The sequence below is a fragment of the Sphaeramia orbicularis genome, chromosome 13 (assembly GCF_902148855.1).
Source record: "Sphaeramia orbicularis chromosome 13, fSphaOr1.1, whole genome shotgun sequence".
Taxonomy (NCBI): domain Eukaryota; kingdom Metazoa; phylum Chordata; class Actinopteri; order Kurtiformes; family Apogonidae; genus Sphaeramia; species Sphaeramia orbicularis.
In genome coordinates, this window is record NC_043969.1 from 46,525,747 (window position 1) to 46,535,506 (window position 9,760).

Here is a 9,760-nt window from a genome sequence, read left to right on the forward strand (position 1 = left end):
CCAGCATGCTAGTGGTATTAGCACATACTCCAATTCATGAGCTGATGAAACAGTCACAGCCTCATGATGAAACATTTAATCACAGCAGATCAGCCCATTCTGAATCACATTTTATCCACTTGAATATATTATGACACCAACTCAAACATCTGCATTTCTTCATCTTCTCATGTCAGACTGAGGGCAGACTAGACGCTACAGTGACTCACTACTCCCTCTAGTGGTACACAGTGGCTTATCGAGGCAAAATTATTAGCATGCTAACTCATTCAATTCAGTCATTCATTTGTTTATTTCGAGCATTTACAGAATACATGCAAGTTCAAAAATTCCAAAATCATTCATTTATACTCGAAAAGGAGTGGGAAGAAGAAAAACTTATTTAATCCCACCCCATTCTCGTCATCAAATAACTTAACATAATAACGTTACTCACTCCCATCCATAGACTTCAAGTCAGAACAATGAACATTAGCATGCTAACTCACAAAGATCTAGGATGTAACAGCAGAACTGTTATTTCCTTCTAAATTCAGGTCATTGAATGTTTAGCAGTAGAAATTTTGCATCAGCATGACTTGGTGTCAAGTAGTGGCTATATTTACTAATTACCTAAAGGCGGCCATACACTGTGCGATTTTAGAGACGATTTCTCACTCATGCGACTATTTCTGGGATCGGGCCAGATGTGCCTCTAATCGTGTGTGGTGCTTGGTGCAGTGTACATGGGGTAAGGAAAAGCCATTAACGCCTCACGACCACCTCACGACCAGCAATCGTGTGTTCGCAAGGAAAACGGAGCTGTTTGAAATCCTGCTCGCTCCTCGTGAGGGAATCGCACTGACAAAGCAGTGCCACGAGCCCATGGGCCTCAAATTCTCACACTGTGCATGTGCAAATACAATAATAGCCAGCTACTGTAAGCTAATTGTAAGCTAACAGTAGCTGGCTATTGGCCTAGTGCAGTTTAGCTTTAGCAGTTTACCTCTAGTTCCCTTCGCTGTAGAACTGACAGCCCATACTGTCCACGTCTGGACAACCGATTCCTGCACCAAACACATCGTCATCTTTTCTCCTTTTTTGATTACCCACAGGTAATGACACATATTGCCAAAGCGGCTCGTTGGTTTTTGTTTAGCACTACCATTTCATGACTCACGCCAATACACAATCATCTACGCACTTACGGATTCTTTGGTATTTTAATGTTGTATTTCTGGATACAACACTGGAATGTGTGGTGCGTCCTCTGGTGTATGGTCCTACAGTATGGTGCGTCCTCTGGTGTATGGTCCTACAGTGTGAGCAGTCAGGTCGCATACGAGCGTCGGTCCGTACAGTGTGAGAACATGAATCGTGAGCCTGACTTTACAATTGATTCGCACAGTTTGAGATGGAGCTGCGTGCAACGATCGAAATAATCGCACAGTGAATGGACGCCGTAAGGCTCAGTCCATAGGAAGACGGTTTCAGTTGTATCCACAAAAGATTTGTATCGGATATAAGCATTTTGTCCACATAAAACCAGCGTTTTCAGTCGCTGAAACTGCAACTTTTTGAAACGGGGTCCTAGAGTGGATACATTTGAAGACGCTGGTTTTGCGTCTTCACCTGTACGACCAAACCGCAACTTTTCTAAAACGATGATGTCATAGCCCCATCTCTCTAACCTTTCACCCCAGAAGCAAGATGCCACTTCGCAACAACAACAATGTGGTGCTCGTGCTACAACAGCTATTGAGCTTACTGGAAATATTGAATCCAAATCTTCAGCTTCTCTTTTATTACAATGAGCAACAAACAACCATAGCAACAATATTCACTAGATGCTCTTGGATCTACAGCGGAGAGGGGCAACCAGAAGGAAATACTGGACCAGACCCGGTAGAAATAAGTAAGCTTTATGCACATGCTCTACGTCTTCTTCTCCATTTTTTGCAACAGCATTACAACACCACATACAGGCCTGGCATTTGTACTACATTGTTTTCAGTGGTTTCATGTGGGCGCAGATATTTCCTAAAACAACTCCATGTTTACAGAAAATGATAAAGAAAAATACTGAATAGGAAAATCTGCGGTTTCGTGTGGACATGGCCTTAGAGTTGTGCTTGATATTCATTGATTCAGATTTATTTGTTGAGTTCAGCGATCTTACTTGTTAATTTCTAATAAAACGGTTCATTTCTGGTAAGTATGATGCATTAGTGTCAACATGAGGACATCACACATTTTATTGGCCTTTAAAACCACTACTGTAAATAAATCCAGAGCTGCTACTGTTGAATCAATGGTTATCTATTAAAGGTTCAATGTGTGACATTTAAAGACATGAACCGTCTGCACAGTATGACCAAGTGGATACATCCTATTAAACTACTGAATGGACACTGAAAAAACTGTAGAAACTGGGCCAACACCAACACCAAGGTTAGTTTCTGTTTGTTGATTTTGCTTTAATCATTACTTGTATGACTTTTCCTGCCAGAGAAACACAGGAATCATTGAAAATATTACCTCTGAACGTCCAAATGGGTCACATCTGATGACCATGAAAATATGAAAAACTGCATTTTACCTGAATTACTTACATGTATTTATGGAATTACAGTTATTAAACATGATAGATCAGTAGATGCTTTTGGTCAGTGATGGTTGTTTGGGTACTTGAGGGTTAAACAGTTTGAGTTTTGTTGTTAGCCTAAGTGGTCTCTGTATATCTAGTCTGGAAACAGCAGAATGTTGTTCACAGATGAGTTTTTGAGCCTTTACTAATAATTAACTCATCTTTAACATATAAAACAGTCTCCATTAGGGCATGAATGGACCAAGGCATGAACATGAACACTTCAGAGCATCCAGAGAACAGAAGACAGACATATGTTTAACCCATTATCAGGCAAGTGACTATTTTAGGAAATTTCTAAATATATTACAAGACAGTAGTCACTTTTCCGTTGGACATCTGTGCAAAACTTTACCAATATTTACTAAATGTCGAAAAAACAGGAGTGCGTAATGTCGGTGTTAAATCACAAATGTGATGATTTGTTTATTTATCTCAAGATGACACGAGAAGTCATTCCATAAACATAGCAATGAACATAAATATGTTGATTTACAGATATATTCATTACACTGGGTTACAAAAAAATTTTTTTGCAAGTTGTCTAGGTTTTTTCAACTGAATTAGGACCATTTTGCACCGCTAAATCCAAAAATGACATCTGTTTTTCTCAATCAGGTCAGGTTTTTTTGCTAATTTGATTTTGAAAAATTTGATCTTCTCACAAAATTGATTACATTTTTGTGACTTTATCAGTTGATTTTTTTATATAGTTCTCACCCAAAACAGGTTTATGAAACTTTATGAAACTTGTGACTTGATTCCTGTTAGGTACAATGGTGTATTCACCGCAGATGTAGCAGAATACGTCAGGCTTATTTTTGCAAGATCTTCTAGTCGAAGCCATTTCATTCACCTGTAATATTAAAAAAAAAAAAACATTAATCATAAATTGGCAAAAGTAAAATCTTCAGAACTCGTTTATTGCAAGAAATATGAAAGAATTTTGTATCATATGATGTGACAATGCCCATAAATGTAAGCAAAAATGTTAAAAAGCCAATATGTAGCATAGCTCAGAAAGTTGACCTGATTGAGCAAAATTAATGTGATTTTTGGATTCAGCACACCAAAATTATCCTAAATCAGCTCAAAAAACTTGAACAATAAATTTGTTGTTGACCAGTGTTATTATTATATATTACTCCTCTAGCCTGTACTAAATTAAAAAATGATTGGATTTCCTGGTGTGTCCACACATACTACGACATGTTTCTTCTTATTCTTCACTTGTTGTGACGTCCGTCAGCATCTGTTTTTTTTAATTCACGTGACTCTAAAAGGTCTTTCCATTGCAGTTTTTGCATGATATACCATTTGCACTACACCCGAAAAACCACCTCTTGCCAGCGCAAAATTTTTTAATCAAAAAATTATACTTTTGGTGAAATTGTTGTTTTCCCATTAGGTAAACTTTTATGTGCAAGTTATATTTGCGCAATTTGAGGGTCAATGGAAAAGCAACTAGTGACAGCAACAGTTCCAATGAGGATATCCAATGTGGTCTCCAGGGTCTGTAAGGTCCACCTCTGCATGAACAGTGAGTGGACCTGCTTTAGGGTCAAAACACAGTATTCGAAATCTCTCTGACGGGACATTTTAGAGACTATTTGACAGATTAGTGTTGCTAAATGACCCACATTTTTACTTTTAAATTCATTTGTGCTTTAGTTGGACCATAAGGGATTATCCAAAACAAGGAGCTGCTTTATACTGAAACAAATGTTGGAATGGCAGTTCATTAAAGTTCGCTCTCTGACGGGACTTTACTGTGTTTGGACCCTTTGTTCGGTACCATGAAGTAACGGTACTAATGTAAGGAATGATGTTCAAAGGGATCATGTGGATGGATCAGCACTTATGTTGTAATGTTCTAAAATACATGTTCCTTTCACCTCATAACCCCACCTACCCCAACCACGGTGGTTTTCTTGTATTTTTTACAATTACTTCTTGGACTTTTTTTTTTTTACCACTTTTTTGTAAGGAACCAAATATGGTAACTTTATTGACCTTGATTTTCGACATAACAATAAAAAAATGTGAAAACTTTCACCAAAGTAATGAAGTCTAATAACACACTAAGGTTGGAATTCTGCATTTCAGCGTCTTTCTACAGGGGTTGGACAAAATAATGGAAACACCTTCTATGATGCCACAATGTTAGGTGTTTCCATTATTTTGTCCAACCCCTGTATGAGTGAACTATAAAGGGTTAACCTCAACTTTATACAAACAAACTAAAATCCAAAACCCCGAGGGAATAAACCCAGATTTAATTCTCCTTATAAATATCCCAGTCCATGTCTCTGTTTTCTCTCCTTCTGTCTGACAATGAACAGAACATCTCTGACCTACAACCAAACAAAAGAACCAGGATCTGATCTGATATTTTTCATCATTTTCTGACATTTATAGAACAAACGGCTGATCGATTCACTGATGATATTATGAGTCGACTGATCAACAAACAATGAGCTTAAGCCTCAGCTGCAGCTCTGGACGGAACAGAGGGTTTGGGTTGTGTTCATGCAGAGATGGAGGATGCAGAGAGAGGAACCTGCTGGCCTCCAAAGGCAGACATGGATGGAGGGAAGGATGGAGGGAAGGAAGGGTTGGGCTGAAGGATGATGCAGAGGAGAAGACAAGGGAAGCCCTCTGAAAAACTGCAGAGAGAGAGAGAGAGAGAGAGAGGGTGGGGGGGGAGGGGGGAGGGAAGCCCCGCTGCAGAGGAGGAGGATCCCCGTTCCTCCTGCTGCAGCCGCTCCACTTCAGACTGAATGCATCAACTGTTCCACCTTCACATCCAGAGCTGCTGGTGCTGGTGCTGGTGCTGGTGCTGGTGCTGGTGCTGGTGCGCATCCCTAAGAAAAACTTAGAGCTGCAAATATGTGAAGTCTAAGTCACACAGGAGGCAGAGTCTGAGGTGAAGAGGAGGCACAAACCCACCTGCTGACTGGCATTTACTGCACAAATACTGCAAAATACTGCAAAATACTGCACAAATACTGCACAAATACTGCACAAATACTGCAAAATACTGCACAAATACTGCACAAATACTGCACAAATACCGCAAAATACTGCACAAATACTGCAAAATACTGCACAAATACTGCACAAATCCTGCACAAATACTGCAAAATACTGCACAAATACTGCACAAATACCGCAAAATACTGCACAAATACCACAAAATACTGCAAAATACTGCACAAATACTGCAAAATACTGCACAAATACTGTAAAATACTGCAAAATACTGCAAAATACTGCACAAATACTGCAAAATACTGCACAAATACTGCACAAATACTGCAAAATACTGCACAAATACTGCAAAATACTGCACAAATACTGCAAAATACTACACAAATACTGCAAAATACTGCGAAATACTGCACAAATACTGCAAAATACTGCACAAATACCGCAAAATACTGCACAAATACCACAAAATACTGAACAAATACTGCAAAATACTGCACAAATACTGTAAAATGCTGCAAAATACTGCACAAATACTGTACAATACTGCAAAAATCCTGCACAAATACTGCAAAAATCCTGCACAAATCCTACACAAATACTGCACAAATACCGCAAAATACTGCACAAATACTGCAAAATACTGCACAAATGCTGCAAAATACTGCAAAAAGTCCTGCACAAATACTGCAAAAATCCTGCACAAATCCTGCACAAATCCTACACAAATCCTGCACAAATACCACAAAATACTGCAAAAATACTGCACAAATACTGCAAAATACTGCAAAATACTGCACAAATACTGCAAAATACTGCACAAATACTGTAAAATACTGCAAAATACTGCACAAATACTGCAAAATACTGCACAAATGCTGCAAAATACTGCAAAAAATCCTGCACAAATACTGCAAAAATCCTGCACAAATCCTGCACAAATCCTACACAAATACTGCACAAATACCGCAAAATACTGCAAAAATACTGCACAAATACTGCAAAATACTGCACAAATACTGTACAATACTGCAAAATACTGCACAAATACTGTAAAATACTGCACAAATACTGCAAAATACTGCAAAAATCCTGCACAAATCCTGCACAAACCACCCAGACTGCACTCACTGGCAGCATGGGACGCTTTAACGCACCCGTAAACGCCCATTAAAGTGCACATTGTGTCTAATTCACTTGATAATAAATGGTTAAATGTATTAATATGACTCCTGTCTATCCTCACAGTCCGCCGCTGAACCGGAATGGGCGCATCGTTACGAAACGTTAACGGCGTCTTCACCCCCAAGTGGTTTAACAGCGGAGAAAACACAGAGTGGATAAGACTAAGGAGGGGGTGGAAGGGGAGGGGAGGGGTGGGGGGGATCCCGGGAGGATGTACTGAATGTGGGCGACGGTGAGGAGGGGGACCGTCATTCAGAAGCTCAGGCCGGACGGACGGTGCGCACCGATGCGTCAAGTTCAACCAGAGAAGAAAACTGGAGCCTTCAGCGTAAAACTATCAGAAATATGATCAAATACTGGAGTCCAAGATGTAAACATGACCACTGAGGAATACTCAGAAGTAGATAAATGAAGAATATTAGAAACAAAGTGACAGAAGTGGCAAAGTCTGGCATTAAAATGAGCCAAGTGTTGCGTTGTTTTGACTAAATAACACAGAAAAATGACGTTTTTTGAGTTTATTTATTTGTGTCTAATATTCTGTTTGTTTTATAGTGAAATGGCAATGTGCACTTGTAAGACACACAAAAAAGGATCCCAAAAGAAAATTACTTCTGTGCGTAATTCTTCCTTTTTCTAACAGACTCAAAGGAATTATTCATATGATGACGTTGAACTTAACCCTTTCATGCATACTGGTCCCTCCAGTGGACAGTTCTTCTCCAGATGTTCTCTTGTATATTCATGGGTTTGGTTGTTTCAGTTCCATATCAGCCAACACAGTGGACACTAATGCACCATCCCATAAACTGCAATTCACACCATTACTGTAATTTTGCTGTTCTGGATAAACCTGATCTGCAGTGACACGTTTGAGTGTAAATCAATTGCTAATTGTTATTAGACTGTAATTAACAGTTTTCTTAAACAAAAAGTTTTTTTTGTTGTTGTTGTTGTTTTTTTGTTTTGTTTTTTTGTTGTTTTTTTTTTGCAAATTATCTCTGTGAAGTGAGTAATAACTAGTATTAGAGTATGTTTAAATGTGAGAAAACATCAGATTAGCTGCATTAAAAAGAGTTTTATTTCATAGTTTTTGCACCATACATCACCTTCTGATGATTTATTTACTTCCAAAATTAAAGGTATGGTGTCCAGCTGAGTGGACATTTTTGTTGATTGAAAAACATTTCAGTCGCATTGTTTTGTTTTGTTTTGTTTTTCATGCGTAAAGAGGAATAAAAACACTCAGGAAAAAAAATCGACTAAGGTTCTTATAATTCATGCATGAAAGGGTTAAATAAATCCCCAAACACATCCCAGCTCTCATGGTTTTTCGTTCGTTTTCAGTTTTTAACCCTTATTGGCGCTTTATTTTTATATCTAACCGGAAGTCATCCAGGTTTTTTTTACGCACACTTGACACTGCTCTCCGCAGCCGAGAGGCGCAGTACCAACAGCGCGTTATTTACTCCAACACACACACACACACACACACACACACACACACACACACACACACACACACACACACACACACACACACACACCACAGCATCAATGGAACAACAACAACAACCAAAAACACACGATTCACACCCAGGACGCATGTGTGGATCCTCCTGGTTCGGGTCACATTTACAGTCTGAAAAACCTGATCCACCAAACAGCAGATCTGTGGAGTTCTAACTTTTTTTTTCTTCCAGTGGAACAAAAGCAGAACCCCGCACGAACATCTCTGTTCTTCTCGCTCCTGAACACAACAGCCACTGGCCCCCGGGGCTCCGAGGGCTGCGCCGGCTCCCCACGGGGGCCACGCCGGGCAGGGGCGCTCATTAAACCGGGAGGCACTTTGGATAAAAGCGAAGAGCGGAGAGAGAGGAGGCACTGTGTGTGTGTGTGTGTGTGTGTGTGTGTGTGTGTGTGTGTGTGTGTGTGTGTGTGTGTGTGTGTGTGTGTGTGTGTGTGTGTGTGTGTGTGTGTGTATCTCACAAACCCTCTGCAACATCCTTAGCATTTCACTCACGCTCCTAAAAAAAAAACTTCAGGGAGAATGTAGGACACGGAGACGCTTCAGGGATGGACGAGGAAATCTATGAGGCTCATGACGCCCGGAGTGGAAAGCTCGTACATTCACAACAAAGATGATAATTGCCTTCCAAAGCCAAAACACTCCTGTGCGTTTAGAGCCCAACACACACACACACACACACACACACACACACGCATCAGATGGACGCATTTAGAGGCTTTAAAGCGCAAACAACTCTCCAAGGCAGACGCACTTCTCTGGCACCGCCACGCAGCTCCACATGGTCAGAATAGATGCCCGCAAAGTGAACAAGTGCGCACAGCAAAAAAAAAAAAAAATCACGCATTCCGCACAGAGCATAAACAGAGCAGAAGTGTGGAGGCAGGAGCCGCTTACCGGGGTGTTCTAGTGGCAGCCCGCACCGGAACAGATGAGCATAGTAACCGAGAGATGTGTGGATGAAAGCCTGAGCTGAGGAAACTGTCCTCGGCTCTGCGCTCCGCCGCTCCTCCCGTTCCCGCTGCTTCGGATCTCCGCTTCTCTCACACTGCACATACACAGTGAATGACGCCCCCCACCACCACCACCACTCCCCACGTCCCACGGCGCACACTCACAACTCAGAGCCGGGCGGGGTGGCGCGGCCGGTCTCGGGGGCGCGGATGGATGGATGGATGGATGCGCCTAGGAAAAAGAAAAGGAAGAGGAGGGAAATAAAGGAGAGGCGAAGGACAGAAGTCAGAGAGTCAGTTTGGAAATAGAAGAAATTATAAGAGTTAAAAAAAAAAAAAAAAAAAAAAAAAAACTATAGATGAGGAGGAAAAAGAAGAAAAGAAAGAAATTAATAGATGAGGTGATGAAGAGGAGAGAGGATGAGGAGAGAGAGAGAGAGAGACAGAGGAAGAGGAAGTAAAAAGGAAGGAAAAATATAG

At 40.6% G+C, this 9,760-nt stretch overlaps 1 protein-coding gene across 2 annotated transcripts in view; it reads right to left on the reverse strand.

Annotated features, from left to right (window-relative positions):
- The window catches only part of LOC115431601 (sodium/calcium exchanger 2-like), a 324,862-nt gene extending 315,479 nt beyond the window's left edge, over positions 1–9,383 (reverse strand). For both annotated transcript variants that reach the window (XM_030152081.1, XM_030152077.1), the window contains exon 1: positions 9,225–9,383. The gene's annotated coding sequence lies outside the window, so the exon portion shown is untranslated. The remainder of the gene's footprint in view (positions 1–9,224) is intronic.
- Between the last annotated feature and the right edge of the window lie 377 nt (positions 9,384–9,760).